At 33.5% G+C, this 12,220-nt stretch overlaps 2 long non-coding RNA genes across 4 annotated transcripts; both read left to right on the forward strand.

Annotated features, from left to right (window-relative positions):
* Positions 1-485: 485 nt before the first annotated feature.
* Positions 486-2,828, forward strand: LOC111636828. The gene is made up of 2 exons (XR_002758596.1): positions 486-534; positions 619-2,828. It is a non-coding gene; the product is annotated as an uncharacterized LOC111636828 (long non-coding RNA).
* A 10-nt stretch (positions 2,829-2,838) lies between these two features.
* Positions 2,839-12,046, forward strand: LOC111636821. 3 transcript variants are annotated; one of them, XR_002758595.1, is made up of 3 exons: positions 2,839-2,954; positions 11,495-11,568; positions 11,749-12,045. It is a non-coding gene; the product is annotated as an uncharacterized LOC111636821 (long non-coding RNA). The 3 variants fall into 3 exon arrangements; XR_002758593.1 differs by lacking the exon at positions 2,839-2,954 and adding an exon at positions 9,208-11,314 and having other exon boundaries at positions 11,749-12,046; XR_002758594.1 differs by lacking the exon at positions 2,839-2,954 and adding an exon at positions 9,215-9,263 and having other exon boundaries at positions 9,348-11,568; positions 11,749-12,046.
* The last annotated feature ends 174 nt before the right edge of the window (positions 12,047-12,220 follow it).

The raw sequence follows: 12,220 nt of genomic DNA on the forward strand, positions 1-12,220 counted from the left end.
ACCTCTGTAAGAGCGGATTTTCGGCCATGACAAACATGAAAACTAAACACTGTCACCAACTTCAACTTGAAGATGACTTGAGACTGAAGCTGACCAAAAAGCAACCAGATTTTACAAAGTTGTGCAAAGAAAATCATGCACATTTGTCACATTAAAATTGAATAACCTTACATTATTTTCATTATTATTAGAATTGTATTTTAAAGGTAATAAATATAAAAAAAAAAATTGTTCTATTTATCATTTGCTGTCTACCCACAGCTTCGCCTGCATTATATCGAATTTTCTCATGGGAGTAAGATATTTTCTCGCAGTAAAATGTAGCCTATGTCAATCTCCAACATGTAAGCTATCACATGTAATAATAATAAAATTTGGCTAACATGTAATTTTATTAAAATTTGGCACAGAGATAGTTTTATAAGATAAATAATTTTATCGTTTAGACGTGAAAAGGTAACAGAGACAGGCAGACAAAATTACCTTCGAATTTATAATATTAGTATGGATTAATATGAATTTCTGCTATAAGAGGTATGCGAGTTTGAGCTCTTTCTTGAAATGGTATGCAGGAAAAACTAATTGAATAATCTTTAAAAAGATGGTATATATTTGCAGGGTGGCCAGTATTTCTGAATTGATGTAATATGAAAGACCACCAGGCACTATCAAAAGTCTTGGGAGATATCAAGACTGGTGGCCAAAATGTATTTATCATCATCAAGGAGGTATTTCACATTTTCTACAGCATGGTATATGGTGTCTTCAGATGATCTTTGTTGCTGGAATCCATATTATGTGTCATGCATTAATGTGTTATATTCAACATACCAGGTTAGTCGGTCAGTTAATAGACATTCCAGTACCTTACCAAAGATGGGCAATGAGGATATAGGTCTGGATTCATTTGGCTGACCAGGTTTTGGCACAGATTATTTTTGCAAGTTTCCAGTCTTCTGGGAATATTCCTTGGGTTAGGCAGCAGTTATACATATTTGTGAGTTGACCGGGGATCATTTTCCAGGTGGTCTTTGCAATTTTTGTGTCTATTTTGTCTAGTCTAGGAGCTTTTCCTTTTAATTTAGAGAAGGCAAAGTTCATTTCTTCATGCTCAAAAGCTGGGGAGTTGTCAGTTAGGATTGGTGTGTCCATCTCCTTTTGCAAAGCCTGCTGCCATGGTGTATCATTTTCCTCACTATCTTTAATACGGAAAGAGTCATCTGCTTTTTCTAGTATGTTAAAGAGGTTGCTGTTTGATGTTTTCTCATCATTTGTGGTAAGAATTTGCATTTTTCTAAGACTGTTCATACACAATTTAGTGAGATAGCCCCACAGATTTGAAGATGCCAAAGTGCAGAATTCTCTCCGGGAATGTATTTTAGCAGTTTTAATTTTTTGTTTGTATATTTTTTGATGTTCAAGATATTGTTGTTTTATTACTGTACGGTTGGACTCTATTCTTGCATTTCCACAAGAATTGTACATTTACCACTTGCCGAAAAGTAAGATTTCAAGTTGACAAAGCCTTCTAATGGCAAGCAAGAACAAGCCTTATTTGCAATGATTGCTGATAAATGGTATATATATATATATATATTTTTACAGAATGTTTGGACAGTCAATACAGTCTTAAGAAGAAGGAATTTAATTTTCCAAACAAATTATGATATTTGCTCCATCAGAGGCCATACCTATTGTTCTTGATAGTTATGTTTTTTTCTTGGAGACACTTTTTAAATGAAGAGTATAGCATTTCTGCAGTACAGTCCTTTGCATCAATGATAAGCAGTTACAGCAAATCTGTTTTGACATTTCCTGTTGGTGAAACATATTTTATCAAAATGCAAAGAAATTTGGTTTGTGAAATGTCAGTGAACTCATCAAGTAGAACAGTCGGTTATGCTTGCCTTAGATTATAAAGGATCTCTTCAAGTTCCATCTTTGCAATTACATTGTTTACAATTGCAGTGCATTTTGTGTGTCAAAGTTCTATATTTTTGATGATTTGTGTCAGAAGCAATATCTTTAAGTAGAGGAACTAGATGATCCACTACTTTCAGAGCTACGTTGTTCAGCAAAAAACATTTGCCAATTTTATTTCTGCAATCTTCACCTTTACTTCTAGGAAAAGTTGTGTCTGCTTTTTGATGAGAGTTGTCTTGAAAACAATCTGTGGTGTCTTCTGAACCTGCTTCACATTATTGATGTGTTTAACACTTTTGGTGTGCTTTTTTCACTTTTTCCAACATTAAGGTCTTGTTACAAGCAACACAAATTTTCACATTGGTTAGCAATTAAAAATATAATAAACTTTAAATACCAGAGAAGTTTGCCCATTTTTCAGATTTTATTTAAGTAGGTGCAATGATGAGATACATCTTTCGGGACCTATAAATAATGCAGACAAATTCCCAATGTATTCTGAGCACCTAACATTATCATATTATATATCAATAACAATTGAAAATATCAATTATTTTGATAATTTTATATAAATTTTAACTGTTTCAGGTTGTTTCACTATTAGTGATTGAAAGTTCCAGTATTTCTATTTCACACTGAACCTACTTTTTACAAAAGTAATGGTAAGTGTTAATTTTAATTGTATATTGATTATAATGTAGGTATAGTGATGACATCTTTCGGGACCTATAAACAATGCAGGAAAATTAATCCCAACGTGTACTGAGCACCACGTATTATATGAATAACAATTGAAAATAATTATTTTGATAATTTTTATAATAAATTTTTAACCGTTTTAGGTTTTTATCAATAATACTTGAACAATCTTGAATATGTACTGTGCCAGTGAACCTAGTTTTTGTTATCAAAATAATTATTTTGATAATTTTTATAATAAATTTTTAACCGTTTTAGGTTTTTATCAATAATACTTGAACAATCTTGAATATGTACTGTGCCAGTGAACCTAGTTTTTGTAAAAAGTAATGGTAAGTGTCAATTTTAATTATATGTTATGGACTGAGTGATTAATACGGGCATTATGAATAATGACAAACAAAATTGGGCACTGTAATAAATATCAGGTGTTTTAACATAATTTATCAAATTGACCAGTCATGAATACTGCTATCACCTAGTGAGGCAAAGTGATGATAATACGTTGAGGAGTGATCACTCAATATATGCTAGCCATGTAAAGTACTATATTATTTTTCCGACTTTCCAACGATTATCGACACTACTGTGTGCCGGAAATAGCCGTTCCCTAACGGGTACTTTACGCGGATTCGCGTTAGTGTGCCAGGCCTGGACTTTAAGCGTGCACCGAATTAAATAATGACAAAGTTTGTCAATAACAAAATCAAATATTTAATTAAACTTCTATTAATAAACTCTATACAGTATTTAGTAAAAATCAAACAATAATTTATTCAATGAAATTCAACAAGAATCAATCCGACAAACTCAAATCAATCTATTTCTAACTTAATTCTATTCCCCTTTGGAATTCGACAAAATCAAAGAATTAACTTATAAACAATAATTCTTATAAATTAAAGATCCTAATCGTCACCTCAATATACTAGGAACCTATTTCCTCAAACTCTCAAGACTTTCTATAATCGTCGATCCACAAATCGAATAACTTCAAAATCCTATCGGACACCTCTCTCGTTCACTGCTACGAAGCTCACCAAAGCTCGTTGCTATCAGGAATTCACCTCGTTCGTTTTCACTTGAGTTAGAGGCTTTATAGTGTGAGGTGACGTCACAATTCTGAATGAGCTCACTCTCCTCATTTACATACTTATCTGTAACATTAAATTTTTCTCGTTTATCTGGCAGATTATTTTCCGACAATACTTCGCTAACCTTTTACATTATTCTTTTTTAACAATTATCGGGATGCTTTATTATTTTAAGGTTTAGCGATTCCTAACTGGGTTGTGGGGTCTCCCCCCCCTTTTTCTCGGTGCGGACTTACTTCTTTCCGCTTGGGAAGCGCAAGTGTGTGCGAGTTTTTCTACGGCGCTTTTCTTTCGTCGGTGAGTTGGTTTTTCTTCTATTTTTAAGTTACTAAGGTGAATGGTGAGGGAACCTTTGTCTTAAATAAACATAAGCCCCAAACAAAATATAATGAAAGCAAAATAAAAGTAAAATAAAAATAAAGCTCAGACTTGGTTCCTTACACCCAATCAGCACTTGCATCTGAGTTGCATGTGCATATTGTGTTTAGTACCAATTTTTAAATATATGCAACCAGTTGTGTGACATTTTAATTTTACTTTTGTCTCTTAAAATAGTGTTTTCTTCTTTGACAAAAGTAACGGTCATGGAGCAATCATTAAGTGATATGAATAATCACTTCAACAACTGATTAAACAAGTTAATAGCAGAAAATATCAGAACAATCAAATTTTTACAAAATCAGTATATTTGTTATGATACAAAAAATGAGAGTGTCAAAAATGAAAGTTACTTCTAAGTTACCAGAAGAATATTAGCATTTATGTAGATACGACTGAGGATCTGAATCCAGACTTTCCGTGTGTTTATATCATTATCTCCTAATATCATATCGTAGTTATACTTTCATTAAATAACTGTAAACTTTTACACCTGGGAGTTAAACATCTGTTAAGTTCTCAGGCCTAGTAACGACTCTTTCTCATCACCTTTCGACCTAATATCTCGATTTCAACAGTACAACATTAGAACAGAACAACAAAGTGATGCAGTCATCGCCCTGTTCTAGAAGAGATCAGTCGCAAGCTCCGTATCTTTTTCCATGTGCGTTGTGCTTTTCACTGGATTAACTTTGTCGTCCATCAGACTTATTAAGTGCCTATTATCTAGATGGAAGTCGAACCAAAATATTTGATTGCCTAACTGGACACGTTGTCAAGAGCCTCAAGACCTACTAGCGAATCACTAAAACTCAAGTTATTTATCGCCATGCGTATTTACTGTAAACTCTCTCTCTCTCGATATATTGTATGTCCTGTATGACCAATTAAAAAGTTATGTTAACTAGTCTCTGCGTAAGTCACTTCCGGTGCGTTGTCTCTCCCTCCATCCTGAATCCGTTTGCTCACACATGCGATCGTTCACACGAGAACATAATGGTTTCTGTGCCACTGTAAAGACAGTGGTGTTAGTCCTGACGAACCTTGTCATTGCGATCTTTGCCAACGCGATGTCAACCCTTCGGTCACGTGGTGCCAAAGTATAGGGAGGCTCTTTGGCATTGTCATATGATGCATCTATTGGAAATTTAGAAAAATTAATTATGCCTGTAAAAGAAGGCTGTGCTTAAATATTATGTTCATACTGAAGAAATATTTCAGATGTTGCATGATGCCCGTATTACTATTGGACATGGTGGTAGAAACTGCATGGAAAAAGAATTAATTACAAAATATAAAAATATTACAAGGGCAATTATCATAATTTATTTGAACTTATATGAAATCTGTCAGTAAAAACAGAATGTTCCTAAGAAAGGCTTGGTAGTTAAACCAATTTTTATGTAATGAAATAAACTCAAGATGTCAGGTTCATCTTATAAGTATGCAGTCACAAGCCAATGAGCAATGTAAATTTATACTCGTAAATCAAGGCCATCTAACTGTATGTTTCTATATTCAACGGTTGACTCAATGGTGAGAGAACAAGGTTTCTAAATGGACTGTTGAGTTCTCTGTTGAGACTAGTGATGTCAGTGCTGTTTCACCATTGAGCTCAATGGTCTCAATGACCTCAATGACCTGAAAGACCATTGAGTATTCAACAAATTAACATGGCGGTTTCCATGAAAAAGTAAATTTCGCTTATAGAAACTATCCATTCACTGCTGTGGATGCTGTAATAGCGGACAGATTAATGAATGATCTATATATGATAAAACGTGATTGCACGATTATGTTGGATAATTTGGTCAATATTGAAATATTAAGATTTTTTCATTTGTCCGAAATTGATTACGACCGATATTTGGCCCTCTAAGTCTTCCTAATGATATAAATATTTAAGAAATTAATTAAAATTGTTACGGAGAGACCCAGTATACAAGAAAATGATACAGATATGGGTTCATTTGAATAAAATGATTTATTTGAATAATGGTTAAGTGAGTTACTTTAATTATTTAGCAAAACAGTCATAATCGCCATCTTGAAAAGCAACCTCTGAACAAAAGCATTTCTTTTTTCTGCACAATGTGATGTCAGATCATTCAACAGAGGGACTCAACGGAAAATTCACTGTTGAGTCAACCGTTGAATATAGAAACTTTGGCAGACAGTCAAACTTTGCTGGGGGAAGCTCCATGAGGGTATACTTTGCCAAAGTCTTGTGGTAAGTATGCCTGAGCGGCTGAATGAAGTCTTGGACAGAGGAAGCCTGTGGACGAGGTTCTGATACCTCTCCCCTACATCTTTGCCATGCTGTGTTTTCTGTTTGCTGTGTGTGCTGACCACCATCAACATGTCATAATCCTGAATACGTAAGGTGCACCTAAAGAAATGGTCACTTTTCTATAGGTGCGTTTTTCAATTTCATGTTTTTGTGTGTTTGTCATTATTCTAACTGACAGTGGAATAGGAACCTTGCATTTAACATTGAAAATAATTACATGAACATGAAAACAATTGGCATGTTCATTTTATAAATCACAACGTTACCTTTTCTGTTTGCAGGTGTCTGGGGTTGGATGATGGCAGCGGGACCCAGGGAGCTGGTCAGAATTGATGGCCACTTGAACACCGAACAATATGTAAACATATTAGAACAGGCACTCATCCCATCAGTAAGGGCCATATACAGAGACACACCCATGTGGTTCGTCCATGACCACTCTCCTGTTCACACGGTGGGTGAGAGCCCAAATTACTCTAATAGACATTCAGTGGCCGGGGAGAGGTACAGACCTCAACCCAATAGAACTCCTTTGGGCTGCAATCTGTTGCAAGCCCATTCAGGTGGCAACTCCTGAAAACTTTGGCAGACAGTCAAACTTCGCTGGGAGAAGCTCCATGAGGGTATATTTTGCCAAAGTCTTGTGGTAAGTATGCCTGAGCGGCTGAATGAAGTCTTGGATAGAGGAACCCTTTGGACGAGGTTCTGATACCTCTCCCCCCTACATCTTTGCCATGCTGTGTTTTCTGTTTTTTGTTAACTAGGTGTTAACTGAAGTTACAAAAAACATTATTAAAGAAGTTAATAACAAGTTACAAACATTCTTTAATAATTGCTAAATTTTGTTGAATTTGTTTGGAACTCTTACAGCTGTTTGTAGAAACTAGGATCTTTATAAGGCCACAAAAATAAACTTACCCAGTAGGAAACAAGTTTTTGCTCTTTTTATCCAAGAGTGCCTTTTAATCTTGTGGGTTTAGTTAGACCCAAAATTTGGCAGAAGGGTGGTCATGGTCCTTGCCATCCATCTAACTGGCCAAATTGGATGGGTCTGTATATTGGGACAGCCTTTGAAAATATATTGTAGGATTAATGGAACATGACAATGCAACACACAGGCAATCTGCCAAGGTATTCCTCCCTGGAGTTCTATGGGAAAACTGATCCTTATTTGGGTGTTAATCAAGTTAAGAAAACACGGAAAACTACTTGGCTAGCCCATTGGTGAGGCACAAACCCGCCTTCAATTTATTGGTATTCAGTGTTTTTATCCACTTGGTTGGTGGTGGGCTCACTGATATATTAGGGTGGTGAGCCCATCACCACAATCTTGCTTAAAAACAAGGTGATAAAATATATCACCTTGCTTTTAATCAAAATTGATGAAGTGGATTTTGAGAACGAATGCAATTCTGAAGCCTCATAGAAAAAGCTTTGCTAATGCTCTATTTTTTTTTTTCTATAATGAAGCAAAATAACTGAAAAAAAAGCTTAGTGGCAACGTCAATAAACAGCTTAGATGGTGGATGTGGCAGTCAACTAAGCGAGTCCAGCTTAGTTGACATTGCCCTCTCCACCATCTAAGCTGGGCTCGCGTTACACTTAGGAACAAGTGAGTGACAACCAAAAGGCCACATTAAGATTAAATCATGATGATGATTAATGATACATTGATTGTAGCTAAATGTAGCATTGAAAATCATTATGTACTGTACAGTACTTAGTAAATCTGTTCATAATTACATCATATTTACAAATATATGTATCTATGAAATTAGCATAAATATTTGAACTTATTAAACTCTAAATTATTTGAGTTTTAATTTTTTAAATTACTATATTTTCTGTAAACTATGTTCTAAATGATGAATATAATAATTTCATATTTTGTGAAAAAGTATTATTAAAAAGCAAAGATATTTGGAGCAGCAATATTTCCAGTATTCTTTGAATAATTAATAAATATATTAGTATTTATTCTGAAAGATGATGTAAGTTGATATTTGGTTAGCTTGTCTAGATTGTGGTTTAATTATGGCAACTGCTAAACTAATTTAATGACAGACTTGTCAGTAACTGTCCTAGTGTAAATGGAATAGGGATTTAAAAAAAACACTAAAACTACTGAATAATTCTTTATTTCTTTAATTTGACATGCTATAGTGCATTACATGTTTAAAAAGCAATAATTTATTTACTGATGAATATCCCATTTACAATTCTGATTTAATGGAATTGATGATTTTAGTGAGTTTTAAGAATACACTCTGTTGACATAAATTCTTAGCTACTTATATAAATGCAGTAAGGCAGTTATACGAATTTATCGTAAGTGTAAAAACTGGAATGAAGTGTATATATATATATGAACATGTAATAACTGGTTATAGCAAATTAACTGATTTGGCACAACTGTACAACCATCCTTAAAAAAATTATAACTGGGTAAAATATATGTTTTTTTTTTTTTTCTTTNAATCATGCACATTTGTCACATTAAAATTGAATAACCTTACATTATTTTCATTATTATTAGAATTGTATTTTAAAGGTAATAAATATAAAAAAAAAAATTGTTCTATTTATCATTTGCTGTCTACCCACAGCTTCGCCTGCATTATATCGAATTTTCTCATGGGAGTAAGATATTTTCTCGCAGTAAAATGTAGCCTATGTCAATCTCCAACATGTAAGCTATCACATGTAATAATAATAAAATTTGGCTAACATGTAATTTTATTAAAATTTGGCACAGAGATAGTTTTATAAGATAAATAATTTTATCGTTTAGACGTGAAAAGGTAACAGAGACAGGCAGACAAAATTACCTTCGAATTTATAATATTAGTATGGATTAATATGAATTTCTGCTATAAGAGGTATGCGAGTTTGAGCTCTTTCTTGAAATGGTATGCAGGAAAAACTAATTGAATAATCTTTAAAAAGATGGTATATATTTGCAGGGTGGCCAGTATTTCTGAATTGATGTAATATGAAAGACCACCAGGCACTATCAAAAGTCTTGGGAGATATCAAGACTGGTGGCCAAAATGTATTTATCATCATCAAGGAGGTATTTCACATTTTCTACAGCATGGTATATGGTGTCTTCAGATGATCTTTGTTGCTGGAATCCATATTATGTGTCATGCATTAATGTGTTATATTCAACATACCAGGTTAGTCGGTCAGTTAATAGACATTCCAGTACCTTACCAAAGATGGGCAATGAGGATATAGGTCTGGATTCATTTGGCTGACCAGGTTTTGGCACAGATTATTTTTGCAAGTTTCCAGTCTTCTGGGAATATTCCTTGGGTTAGGCAGCAGTTATACATATTTGTGAGTTGACCGGGGATCATTTTCCAGGTGGTCTTTGCAATTTTTGTGTCTATTTTGTCTAGTCTAGGAGCTTTTCCTTTTAATTTAGAGAAGGCAAAGTTCATTTCTTCATGCTCAAAAGCTGGGGAGTTGTCAGTTAGGATTGGTGTGTCCATCTCCTTTTGCAAAGCCTGCTGCCATGGTGTATCATTTTCCTCACTATCTTTAATACGGAAAGAGTCATCTGCTTTTTCTAGTATGTTAAAGAGGTTGCTGTTTGATGTTTTCTCATCATTTGTGGTAAGAATTTGCATTTTTCTAAGACTGTTCATACACAATTTAGTGAGATAGCCCCACAGATTTGAAGATGCCAAAGTGCAGAATTCTCTCCGGGAATGTATTTTAGCAGTTTTAATTTTTTGTTTGTATATTTTTTGATGTTCAAGATATTGTTGTTTTATTACTGTACGGTTGGACTCTATTCTTGCATTTCCACAAGAATTGTACATTTACCACTTGCCGAAAAGTAAGATTTCAAGTTGACAAAGCCTTCTAATGGCAAGCAAGAACAAGCCTTATTTGCAATGATTGCTGATAAATGGTATATATATATATATATATTTTTACAGAATGTTTGGACAGTCAATACAGTCTTAAGAAGAAGGAATTTAATTTTCCAAACAAATTATGATATTTGCTCCATCAGAGGCCATACCTATTGTTCTTGATAGTTATGTTTTTTTCTTGGAGACACTTTTTAAATGAAGAGTATAGCATTTCTGCAGTACAGTCCTTTGCATCAATGATAAGCAGTTACAGCAAATCTGTTTTGACATTTCCTGTTGGTGAAACATATTTTATCAAAATGCAAAGAAATTTGGTTTGTGAAATGTCAGTGAACTCATCAAGTAGAACAGTCGGTTATGCTTGCCTTAGATTATAAAGGATCTCTTCAAGTTCCATCTTTGCAATTACATTGTTTACAATTGCAGTGCATTTTGTGTGTCAAAGTTCTATATTTTTGATGATTTGTGTCAGAAGCAATATCTTTAAGTAGAGGAACTAGATGATCCACTACTTTCAGAGCTACGTTGTTCAGCAAAAAACATTTGCCAATTTTATTTCTGCAATCTTCACCTTTACTTCTAGGAAAAGTTGTGTCTGCTTTTTGATGAGAGTTGTCTTGAAAACAATCTGTGGTGTCTTCTGAACCTGCTTCACATTATTGATGTGTTTAACACTTTTGGTGTGCTTTTTTCACTTTTTCCAACATTAAGGTCTTGTTACAAGCAACACAAATTTTCACATTGGTTAGCAATTAAAAATATAATAAACTTTAAATACCAGAGAAGTTTGCCCATTTTTCAGATTTTATTTAAGTAGGTGCAATGATGAGATACATCTTTCGGGACCTATAAATAATGCAGACAAATTCCCAATGTATTCTGAGCACCTAACATTATCATATTATATATCAATAACAATTGAAAATATCAATTATTTTGATAATTTTATATAAATTTTAACTGTTTCAGGTTGTTTCACTATTAGTGATTGAAAGTTCCAGTATTTCTATTTCACACTGAACCTACTTTTTACAAAAGTAATGGTAAGTGTTAATTTTAATTGTATATTGATTATAATGTAGGTATAGTGATGACATCTTTCGGGACCTATAAACAATGCAGGAAAATTAATCCCAACGTGTACTGAGCACCACGTATTATATGAATAACAATTGAAAATAATTATTTTGATAATTTTTATAATAAATTTTTAACCGTTTTAGGTTTTTATCAATAATACTTGAACAATCTTGAATATGTACTGTGCCAGTGAACCTAGTTTTTGTAAAAAGTAATGGTAAGTGTTAATTTTAATTTTATATAGATTATAATGTAGGTGTAGTGATGACATCTTTCGGGACCTATAAACAATGCAGGAAAATTAATCCCAACGTGTACTGAGCACCACGTATTATATGAATAACAATTGAAAATAATTATTTTGATAATTTTTATAATAAATTTTTAACCGTTTTAGGTTTTTATCAATAATACTTGAACAATCTTGAATATGTACTGTGCCAGTGAACCTAGTTTTTGTAAAAAGTAATGGTAAGTGTTAATTTTAATTATATGTTATGGACTGAGTGATTAATACGGGCATTATGAATAATGACAAACAAAATTGGGCACTGTAATAAATATCAGGTGTTTTAACATAATTTATCAAATTGACCAGTCATGAATACTGCTATCACCTAGTGAGGCAAAGTGATGATAATACGTTGAGGAGTGATCACTCAATATATGCTAGCCATGTAAAGTACTATATTATTTTTCCGACTTTCCAACGATTATCGACACTACTGTGTGCCGGAAATAGCCGTTCCCTAACGGGTACTTTACGCGGATTCGCGTTAGTGTGCCAGGCCTGGACTTTAAGCGTGCACCGAATTAAATAATGACAAAGTTTGTCAATAACAAAATCAAATATTTAATTAAACTTCTAG

Source organism: Centruroides sculpturatus, unplaced genomic scaffold (assembly GCF_000671375.1).
Source record: "Centruroides sculpturatus isolate CEXI.00-Female unplaced genomic scaffold, Cexi_2.0 scaffold152, whole genome shotgun sequence".
Lineage (NCBI taxonomy): Eukaryota > Metazoa > Arthropoda > Arachnida > Scorpiones > Buthidae > Centruroides > Centruroides sculpturatus.